At 37.4% G+C, this 11,570-nt stretch overlaps 1 long non-coding RNA gene and 1 other non-coding gene across 2 annotated transcripts; both read left to right on the plus strand.

Annotated features, from left to right (window-relative positions):
• The first annotated feature begins 219 nt into the window (after positions 1 to 219).
• LOC134473800 (uncharacterized) lies at positions 220 to 10,625 on the plus strand. The gene is made up of 3 exons (XR_010044226.1): positions 220 to 321; positions 6,110 to 6,190; positions 8,469 to 10,625. It is a non-coding gene; the product is annotated as an uncharacterized LOC134473800 (long non-coding RNA).
• Positions 10,626 to 11,246: 621 nt separating this feature from the next.
• LOC111758011 (U6 spliceosomal RNA) lies at positions 11,247 to 11,353 on the plus strand. Its single transcript, XR_002792255.1, has one exon. It is a non-coding gene; the product is annotated as a U6 spliceosomal RNA (small nuclear RNA).
• Positions 11,354 to 11,570: the final 217 nt, after the last annotated feature.

An 11,570-nucleotide genomic window follows, 5' to 3' on the forward strand; every position in this document is an offset into this window, starting at 1 on the left:
AGAGCATCACCATAACCCTACAGTAATTTATACTAAGGCAAGAACCTTTCAGTAGGGGTCTGGATTTCAGTTCTGAGTGTCACAGGGAGTCAGTATTTCACTCCAAGGGTTACACAATCTGATCACACAATTGTGTCATCATTAATTTGAAAACTCTGATTTCCAGGTTTCAAAGGTGACACTGGATGATTTTTAGGGAGCTGAATTAAAGAAACAAAAGAGAAATCAGGGAGAAAAGGTAGGAAGAAATTGCCATAAAAGTGAGAGATGAGAATTGCACGGAGGGGTTGGTACCGAGAAGATGGTAAGAAGTGGTGAAAGGTATGAGGATTTTTTATTTTAGAGTTGTGCTTCTTTCATTATTTTATTGTTCTAAGCAGAGCGTTGCTTTTTCAACTATTGTGGCCTTGCTTTTATTTTTTTATGACCCACTTCTCCATCCTCAGGCCTGAGAGGGAACAGGAGGGTTAAGCAAGCCCAGTGTAGGGGAAAGGGGCTAAAAGGTCTTTATTCCTTGGGAAGATGAAACAGTTCAGGACTCCGACAGGCCCTGATGTTTTTGTCAATTGTCTTTTTTTTTTTTTAAATCCTGAATTGGGTTGTTCACCCTTGATTGAAGACCTTAGAAATAATTTTTAAAATGTGTTTTCCTTCATGATTTTAGTTTCCAAATCTCTGCCGAGAACTGGAAATGTAAGCCTTTATCTGCATTGTAATTTCAAAATAGATCAAAATAGCTCCTGCATTAGAACTTTCCCGGCACCAGGGAATCTGAACTAGTCATCGTAGGCCTGAGAATGAAATGTGCTCATTAACAAAGAAAATTGGAAATGAGGCAGCACTTTTCCATTAGCACGTTGCTTTTGAAACATTAATGGACCTTGCTCCTGTTCCAGAAACTATTAATAATTCTCCTTTTGGTGCCTAAATATGATACTACTGACCCACCATCAGTAGGGCATGAGATTTTAAAAAATTTTTAATTGTTTAGATAGAGCTGTAATGAATACCATATCAATTACAGTTCTTTCTGGATAACAGAAACTGACTTGCAGTAATTTAACAACAATATTAATAAAAGCAACAACAAATATCCAATTTGTTATAGGAGTGCCACTCTCTTCTCTCACTATTATGGCAATTTCTTCCCATTTTTCCCCCAATTTCTCTTCTGTTTCCACAAGTTAGAGCCCTAAAACAGCCAGAGTGTTCCTTTCAAAACAGTAACAATGCCTATCAGACTTTACTCTTCCAGGAGTGCTCACATTGTCAAAATGCTAATTTTTAAAATAGTTTCTTAACTATTAGCTATTTATCTTAAGGTGGAATAATCTAAAATAAATATAACAGAAACAAGGCCAACTTTATAAGATGTTTAACTCAAATATGCATAAGGCATGAATGTAAAGTGTTTGCAAAGCTAATATCCAAGTAAATGATAGCCAGGGGTGATGACACTTGCCTGTAATTCAAACAGTCAGGAGGCTGAGGCAGGAGGATATCTACAAGTTTGAGACAGCCTAGGCTACATAATGAGTTTAAGACCAGCAATTACATAGCAAGACCTAGTCTCAAAAACAAAAACAAAACAAAAAAGCCCGAGTAAGTTATAAGTTAATAAATACAGGAGCAATTTTCTTGTGATTATTAGAAATTTTGTCATAAAATATCGAAGTTTTTGACTAAATAGTCAATATTCTGCATTAAAATGCACGATACTGTATCTTTCTAGAAGCATTCAGGTTTGGCCAAAGTTCCTTATTGATTTGCGTCCCATTTGACACTGATTATTTTACATACCTATTGGTAAACTTTGGAATGAACAGATTGACTTAATGTTGCAGGTATGGGAATAAAATTTAAATTTCATCATCCGTGGCAGACAATAGCTGGGTCATGTATGACCTAAAACAGTATTAGATAATACGCAGTCTTCTAGTAATATATATGCACTACTCCATTTCAACTCTCACAATTCTAGAAAGTACTAGTGCTAGATGTGTTTCCCAGGCAATGGAGGCACAGAGAGCTGTGGCTACGGGTGCCACAGCCTGAGTAACTCAGAAGAATACCTGGTGGAGCTGGTTGGGTAACTGCAGACCCACGCCCTCAACTACACTAGGACATGTTCCTTCCTGTGGGCAAGACAACCCCAGGCAGCCTGGGCTCCTCACCACCTACTGGTTGGCCACCATGCCGCCTGTGGCTCTTCCCCTTGAAAGGGCACCCATGTATACATTTTAAAGTGAAATCACACACACACAATTCATGTGTGCATGTGCACACACAGAAAACATTAAAATCCCAATTAGGGAAAGGATGTAGAAGTTTAGATTTTAATATTCAGAATGCTCTGTCATCCCCTCTTTGTGGTTTAAAGCATTTCTTAGATTTCAACATCATTTGAACTTTTTGAAAACTGACATTTTCATTCTATCCAATATATACTCACTTTTTGAAGTCTGTAAAGGTCACTGCTTTCTGAACATTAAATTCAAGATTCTTTACACAGAGAGAACAGCCCTTCTCCATGACCTAACAAAAGCAGTAAGAATTGAACTACCACCTAGACAAAATTGAAAAAAAATCTAAGAAAATTGTTTTGCCTTACACCCAAGTCTCAAATCACAGCTTCTTGCTTGAGATATAATAAGTTCACTGTGCAAGAAGAAAGAAATGAAATGCTCTTTTTTAGGACTCAGCCTGTTTTTCACCTATGTTACCTTTACCTATAGTAATCTGAATGGATTCAACTGACTTTGGCGCAAGAACATCTAAAACTAGAAAAGTGATGATTAGCATTGTTGTAGTCAGGATTTACAAAGGAAAAGACTTAATACAGAACACATAATTTATAGGGTTATTTTATAGTATTCAAACAGTCAAATGCAAGAGCATGGAATATACACTAGAGCCTGGATCTCATGGCAATGTCCTCACAAGTCCAGTTGGAGGCCTAGAGACCACAACACTGTCTTATGCAAGTCTGTATCAAGGATCTGTGAAGGAAGGCCCAAAGGTCAGTGGTGGATTCTAGAAAGTCTGCACCAGTGGGATGAAAGATCTGTGCCACTGGCTGAGGGATCTGCATTGGAGCCAGGAAGCGACATCAAGGACCAGAGTGCCCCTGAAAAGAACCACAGCCATCCTCAATAACAGTAAGGGACCCAAGATCCTCAGATGATAAGAACAGCTGAGTTTGTATCAGGAAAGCCAGAGTAATAAGCTTCTCCAGGAGAGTCGACAGTGCACCATCTTCCCCTCCATTTCTCCTTGTATGCTGTTGGCAATAATCCTCAGCTGGGCCTTCCATGCCCAGCACCACGCTAATTCAGTTCAGCTGAATGTTACAAGTTAACCATTAGTTAATCCCCTATAAGTATTATTTATGTTGAATTGGCTTTTGTAAATATATTTAATTGTTTTTTTTTCTGAGCTTTCATTTTTATTTAGGTTTTTCCACTCTTGGCCTTTGTAAGTATAAAGCACTAGAAAGTAAACTTAGAAATATACTTGGAGAGGAAAAGAAAAAAACTGAGCTCTTAAAAAGTATAAAAAATGACCACATTAGATCAAAGTTAAAACTTCAGTATGATTGAGCAGCTAAATTGCAAGGTATATTATACTGTCGCATAGAATTGTAAAGAATGTTCTTTGTTCATTAGAACCATTTTTGCTTAGTAGGCTATAGCTACACAAAAGGAACTGACAATATTTGAATCATGTTAGAATCATTCCAAATCTGCTTTAGTGTCTGAAGGATTAGAGTTTACTGGTGTGTGGCTGAAACTTCTTTTGCGTTTGACTATATTTTATCCCTTACTAAGGAAACAATACTAGCTAAAGTAGTGGATTTATACTATCCTTTACCAGTTTGTAAGATGTTTGTCAATTTTTACCTACTGTGTGACGAATGATATGGAAAATACTCCAAGCTCTTTGAAAGAGAGATTCTATAAGGCTGAGTGGCTTCACGTTTACAATAGATCCTTGAGAAACTCTGTGATAGCTTATCGATGTGAGCCCAAGTAAACAACACCGTGTAAAACATACAAGTTCACAACTGGAGTGAACCTTGGTGTTCATTTAACTCAACCTTTCCTCTTTGCAAAGATGATTAGAACCCTCACTGACGGTTAATACAAGTGCTTGTCAAGAAGAGAGAGAAGCCGGAATCAGAGCTCTTTGTGGATACTGGAGTCTCTGACCCTTGAGATAAAGCCACCTTTTGCCCATGTGCCTAAGCCCTGCCTCTCATTTTTGGCAAGTATACAGATAACTCTAATCCACATCACATAGAAGAAGCAATACAATGGGCTAATAAGGCTGAAAACATCACAAAACTCCTGAAATAATGGTCCATTTTTATAGAAGAGGGAGCAACCCTTGCCTAGTCACCCAATAAATTAAAATATTCAGAAAACTGAATTTGGAAGTTCTGGCAACTACAATTGCCCCAATATTTAAAGACAGGTTTAAATATAGAGTATTTGTATTCTTCAAATGCATGTCATTTTAGAGTCTCATTCTGAGTGATTTTAGTTTGATATGCTATCAACAATTACAGAAACCCTGACAGGTTGAGTCATTTATGATCATCTCATTTGTAGAAAAGCTTCTGGTCTTTTGTATATTGTTTCCTTCTCTTTTCATTTGTGATTATGGCTATTTACAAAGTCTACTAAAAATTCCTTGATATATCATATTATATGACTGTACAGTCTTCTGTTGGATAAATGCTTCTTAATTTCTTAGCCTCTACTTTTGATACTTTTGATCACTTAGAGTGTTTCTAATTTGCTGCTATTGTATATTGCTGAGATTAGATTGTTGCATTATTTCTTTAAGGGGAGGAGAGATAATGGAAAATTTCATGTAGGACCTTCACACTGAACTACACGCACAGCTCATTTTTTAATTTTAAAACAGGGATTCCCTAAGTCACTGCTGCCCTTGGCTGCCCAGGGTGTTAGCATCACAGGTGTGCACCACTGTGCCTGACTTGTGTTATTTCTGTAGGATGAGCTCTTAGAAATCAAATTATCACTCATTGTGTAGGAAAATTTCCCAGGAACTTGATACAAGATTTCAGATTAGAAAAGTGTCTTTAGTTCAGAAAATTGTATGACTTCACAAGTCTTTATAAGTCTGTGATAACAGAAACTCTCTCTTTGGACTATTAATTTCCAAGCATCTTAACATCTTGGCTTAAAGGTACTCAGGCACTCAATAGATATTTTTGCCTGAATGATATGTGAGTCTGCTTTAGTTATACTGATTTATTCTTAGATGAGCCTGGAACCAAACTATCAACAGAACATCAACTTTTCTTGAGTAGTGATAGGGTTAGATAAGAGAGAAAGAAAGAAATCTACTGTTCATATTTTTTGGTTTTTTTATCCTTAGTCCAAAGATAAGTCTCCAAGGACTTCAAATAGAATTTTTGTTTTTGTAATCCTTTAAAGGACTGGTTGACTATGAACTTTGGTAAATGATAGTAGCTGTGGCAGTAATGGTAGAAGATTCTGTGTGCTGTATGATGAGGGTATAACCAGAGATTCATCCTTCTCCCTTACCAGTGCAAAATACTATTTTGCCCACCTTGACTCTTGGGTATTATTTCTCAATTCCTTCAATTTTGTACCACCACTGAATATAGTTGCTGTTAGAATTTGTAACTCGAGCTTTGACCTACATACATAGTCACAGCAAATTTGTCTCTTTTAAAAGGAGTATTTGTTTTGCTCAAATTGCTTATAGAATTGTGAATTGGAATACTTAATAATCTTTGAACTATGACTTTCTTAAGAGATCCAAGTTCTTAACACTAGGTGGCACCATTTCTTTCACCATTCATATTTCATTTTTTAAATCATAAGCTAGCATGCTTTGCTGACTACTCCTTTGGGATATTTGTATTTTTCAATAGATTCTTAAGGTGTCCTGTTGTATTCAAGATATTAGACTTTTATGCCTAAGTGTTGCAAATTTTTAATCAGTTTACTTTTTAAAAATTGCTAATCCAACTTTTATTTATCTTGCGTGAGATTTGTAGAAGTTTGACATTTTTATACCACCAAATCTATTAATCTTTTCCTTTATGTTTCAGGTATTATATTTATATATCACATCAAGACCATAAAGGAATTTGGTATCTGAGTAAGGGATGTATTTGTCCTTTACGGAGAAGGTAACTATAAGAAATATTATAACAGTTGCAACATATCCCACATACAAAATTAAAAGTTGTGTAGTTATAACATGTTAATTTCCATTATGATGTGACTATATTCTTCATAAATTCACTTAATTTTTCACAGTAGAATCTACTTAGTGTATATGGTATTGGAATGAGTTATTTACAATATAAACATCACGTTTCTAACTTGCAACTAAGATTGAGAGTGTTAGAAATCTCTTCTCTGCCACTGTCTTCTCTACACAGAAGCTCTGAAAGGCATAATCTGACACTTTCCTTCAGGCCAAAGGATCTCATTAAAAAATTCTTTTTCATTTGCTTTGCACTCTTCCAGATTTTTTCTAAACTTGCATTTCAGGTTAGTAACTTTTTTTTGAATGCTGGAGTTGAACTTAGTTGATATGACAGTAATGTTACAGTGGATAATCTATAAAACTCAGTTTTCCTTCTTTAGGGTTTTTTTTTTTTTTTTTTTTTTTTTTGCTTATTTTTAGTATACTTGACTGAAATTATGCTGATAAATCATTTTTAATGGATTAAATATTTGTGTGCCCCCCCTTCTTTCATACACTGAAATTTAATCTGCTCTTTGGAGGTGGATTCCTTGGAAAGGATTAGTCCATGAGCATGTTTTCATTATGAATGGGATAAAAGTGACACAAAATAGAACTCAAGAAAGTCATTTGCCCTTTCTACTTGAGGACACAATGAGAAGACAGCCATTTATTTCCAGGAAGAAAGCCCTTGCCAGATATTATATCTGCTGACACTTTAATCTGGGATTTCCCTGCCTCCAGTACTAAGATAAATGAGTGTTGTTTAAAAGCCACTTAGTCTATGGCATTTTGTTATACCGGCTCAAGTGACCTGAAGCCCTTCAAAGAGAAATTGTATCATTCCTAAAGTCTGGTGCTGATGGAATGGCCTTTAGTGATTTTGCTCATCCATTTATCCATTCAAAACATATTCTTCAGGGTTTTCCAGGCTCTGGGATTATGATGGCAAATAAGTAGATAAGGCTATAACTATGTGAATATTAAAGTCTGAGGGGAGGTTCAGGTAAGCATGAAGCCCATCCTAGTCATGGTATTCTGTATTCTTTTTAAAGACACAAATATGAACTTATAGAAGTATATAGCAATGTATGCAAACATAGGCAAGGATCAGAAGCTAAGTTCTGAAGAGTGGTTAGAAGTTATGCAGAAGAACACGCAGTATGAACTTTCCATGCAAGGAATCGGTTCACTAAAAAAAGTGGTAGCATAAAGGATTCTAGCATATTCAAAAGAGACCAGTGTGGCTGAAGCAAAGGAATATTACGTAAAAGCAATGCAGTGAAGTAGACTAAACCTAGACTAGACCCACTTGGACACATAAAGATGCTGTCCTCAGTTCCAAGGAAAATAGGAAATCACTGAAAGGCTGGAGGGGGGTGGCAGTTGACATGATAAATGCTGACTGTTGTACCACTCAATATAACTGGTGTTCAAAATGGATTAAACCGAGGCCGGAGTGGATTATGGGAATGCGCTAGGGCTGTCGGAACCCTGAAGAGTTGTGATGGTAGCATAAACTTGGAGTGATGACTACAGGGTGTAAGAAGTAGTTTTAAAATGTGTTGAAGCAGTGAGATGAACATAGTAAGGAGATAGATTTAAAATAGGGCCGAGACAGAGGATGTGTCAAGGATAGCTCATAAATTTAGTTTTTGCTGCTAAATGGGCAGTACTGTCACTCATTAAGGAAGTGCGTTGTGGAAGACAGGCAGAAGAATGTAGGTTACATCTAGAGTATGTTGCATTTTGAGATCCCTCTAAGACATAAAAGTGGAAATGTCAAATTGGCAACTGATATCAGAACTGGAATACAAGGAAAGATCATGGTAGCAGATGTACATTTGGAAATTATTAGTCCATGTCTTGAGGAATCAGGTCCAGGAACAACATGAGTGGACATGATGGAGATTGTAAAGAAGAAATTAAAAAGTGGGAAAAGGAATAAGTTCTAAGCTTCGGCCATGAGGAAACTCAATACCAAGTGCGTGGGCAGAGGAGCAGGAGCCTGAGACAGTGTGTGAGGAGCAGCTGAAGCAGTAAAGGACATCTAGGTGAGTGTAGCGGCTAGGCATCATCAGCAGCCACGTTCTGCTTGTAACTCGGCGAACCTGATCATGGCTGTTGAACACTGGGAAGACATTTGATCTAAGTACAGCTATTCTTCAGGCTAGTCAGAAGCATATGAGTTTTTCTGACACAAATACTCTTCCCAGCAGGAGCTCTCTACTGCACCGTGCGTGAATGAACAACTTGGATCCTCTGTCTTGGAGATGTTAAATGCCAAAAATGCAGGAGAAGGGAGTCCTCAGCAGAAAAAGCAGAAGCCAGTAACTTTCATGCAGAGTGGAGCTGAGATGCAATCATGGCAGAGTGGGAAACAAGCCCCTGCTATCCAGGAGAAGGACATAACCTGGTATCTGAAGTTATGTTGAATTCTAAACAAGCTTTCAGGCTCTGAATTTTTTAACTTCTTTGTGAAGCCAAAATACCTGGCTGTTTATAAGTTCTTGTAAACACAGGCTACTTGGTGATCAGGGTCATCATTCTTATTGTAGTATATATCCCACAAAAACAAGTATTACAGGGGAAACTTACATTTGCCCCTTATAACTTAAACTGCCGGTATTCTCTTGTTCTGGTCTTCCCAGGCACTTTTATTTTCTCATGCTTATTTTCAGATGGACTTCATCCACTCAGCCTCTACCAGCTTCACTCTGATTACGTCCACATGTATTGTGCAGAGTCTTTCATGTCCAAACTCTAGCAAAACTCTTAAACCATTACCCATTAGTTCAGCTGTGGGAGTAGTTTTGCATTTAAAGAAACATGACCCAAACAGGAATTTTAATCTTATCTCTTTAATGAGCTCAAGCACTTTGTACATATCCTATCTTATCAAAGTTTCTACCCTCTTGGATTCTCTGGCATGTCTAAACTCCAGAATGGGTCTTGCTCTATAAATTTATTTTGCATTATTTAAAAAAAATAGTAGCATATGTTTGTGATGCATAATAATTACAAATTCCATTTGACCAAAATATACCTCATATCTTCCCCAAAAGAGTTAGAGTCCTCATATTACAGTCACCCTCCTAATTTCAACTGTGGCAGTCCCAAGTAGTGATTACCAGAGTCTTTAGCTAGGGTGAACAAATACCCTGGTTTTTTATTTGTTGATTCATCATTATCATTAATAGTGCCCCTGCCGCTCACAAGTGCCTCAGTGTAGACTGTAACTTTGTGGTTACTCGCGCTTACTGTTTCATCTCTGGTTCCAATAATTTCCAGTAAACTCTTCCAAAGTAACCTTTAATCTAAGTTCTCTCTTTTATAATGCTCGCAGCTCCCACATTCTCCTTGTGTCTTACAAACTTCCTATAGGGAGTGTACTCTACTCTGATAGCTTATCTCGTAAGAATGCATCCGTGCATCCTTGTTCTTGCTCTCCTCAGAGATTAGAGAGGAAGCAAACTGTGAGCTCCTACACATTAATAACTTTATCTTATCACATTCTGTGTATCCTACACCCTGGTATCTTCCTTTCTGCAGAAATATTGGATAGCTCATGGCTCCCCTTACTGAATAAAGTAAGTCCTTTCCCAAGGGTTAGAGCACAACTTTCTCATCAGTCCCAGGATTTGGTAAATGGAGCCACCCATATGGCTATGGATGAAAGTGAAGGGTCTGAGGTCAGACTTCCAGGGTGTGAATCCTGATCTCATCATTCACAAACTTCCTGCCCCTGAGCAAAAAAATTAGGCTCTCAGGAGCACTCTCAACTATTAGTATTGTAAAGATGAGAACAGTAGGTACCTCATAGGATCATGAAGCTTAAACAAGATGATATACACAAGAATTTAATCTCCAGCACATTAGAAGTGCTCTCTATATTAGTTATTATGCTTTTCTCATGCATGAAGTTCATCCTCTTTTAAAACCATTTTTAAATTATCACTGCTGTCACGGTCTTATTTAACACCCTCTAGATTGTTTGCCCTTTCCGAAGACTTAGGTGTATGTTTGCCTTTTCTCTGAACCTGAACCCCATTGTCCAAACACCTTTACTCCATGGTTCCATACCTGTTGAGATCCCTTTCACCTTTGCTTCTTTGTATCTTTGCCCACTGGCAAGAGAACTAATATGCTTCAGTGTACATAGCAAGGTTGTGACTTTTGTTTGCAGGTCATGGTCTCCTCCATTTATCACTAATCCTTGTGGCTAAATAGGAGACCCAGCATTAAAACTTAGATCCTAGAATTCATACTTTAACCATCATGTCTCACTGCCTCTTTAATAGCAAAGAACTAGTGTCTGCCAAATTTATACTAGATCATGTTACTTTTTTCTAGTTTGAGCTCTTGATACAAATAAAAAATACGTCATTGATCTCTTCGTGTATCTCATTAAAATTCTAGTTAGTCTCTTGACATTCTTAAAGACATATATAGTAAAAGATATATAGTGATGATGGTAAGGCTAGACAGTGTGGAGTAATTCCCTCTGAGTGAAATAATCTCAAATACAGAGGGGTTTTTTGGGTGTTGTTTTGTTTTGTAGGTATTTCACAACCCAGCTTTCCAAAAAGAAGGACATGTCTTCCCTTTGAGAAGAAAGATCTGACCTAGAAGAAGAAATACAATGGACTGAAGAACATTTTTCTAGGGACAACTTTATATTATCAAAAAGGTAGCCTGGAAAGCTCATTATGACTGCAGCTGTAAAATTCACGCCATGTATAAAATGAGCAAAAGTTCCGGAGTATTGCTAGTCACTAGTTCAAAGAGAAGGGAACTGCTGAGGACACGTGCCACTCAGAACTGATAGAAAAGCTTCGTCTAGATGTACACAGAATCAAACCCATGAAGTACGGGCACTGTAAGAGACTGTAGCTTTCACCCTGTTATGGTCCATCAGCAGCTCACTTTGTAGCAATATGAGACTCGGGAGTGGGCAACCTAGTTATAACACATCAGTTCAAGAAACAGATGCCGTGCTCGCTTCGGCAGCACATATACTAAAATTGGAACGATACAAAGAAGATTAGCATGGCCCCTGCGCAAGGATGACACGCAAAGTCGTGAAGCGTTCCATATTTTTATATAAAAATATGTGGTAATCATGATTCCCCATATATGGCCTTGAAGCCTTATAAAGTTTTCACTTATTAATTGGAAAAGCTTTATTCTGGGCTTCTTGATATGGAAATATTTGAAGCTATAGCATATGAAGTTTTATTCAAATATTTCAAGGAAAAAGATAGACACTATGGTAACTACTATTAAGTCGAGTTATTTGGTGGTAAAGCACTAGGTTG

Source organism: Cavia porcellus, unplaced genomic scaffold (genome assembly GCF_034190915.1).
Source record: "Cavia porcellus strain 051 isolate PalLab524CR breed Dunkin Hartley unplaced genomic scaffold, mCavPor4.1 scaffold_28, whole genome shotgun sequence".
NCBI lineage: Eukaryota > Metazoa > Chordata > Mammalia > Rodentia > Caviidae > Cavia > Cavia porcellus.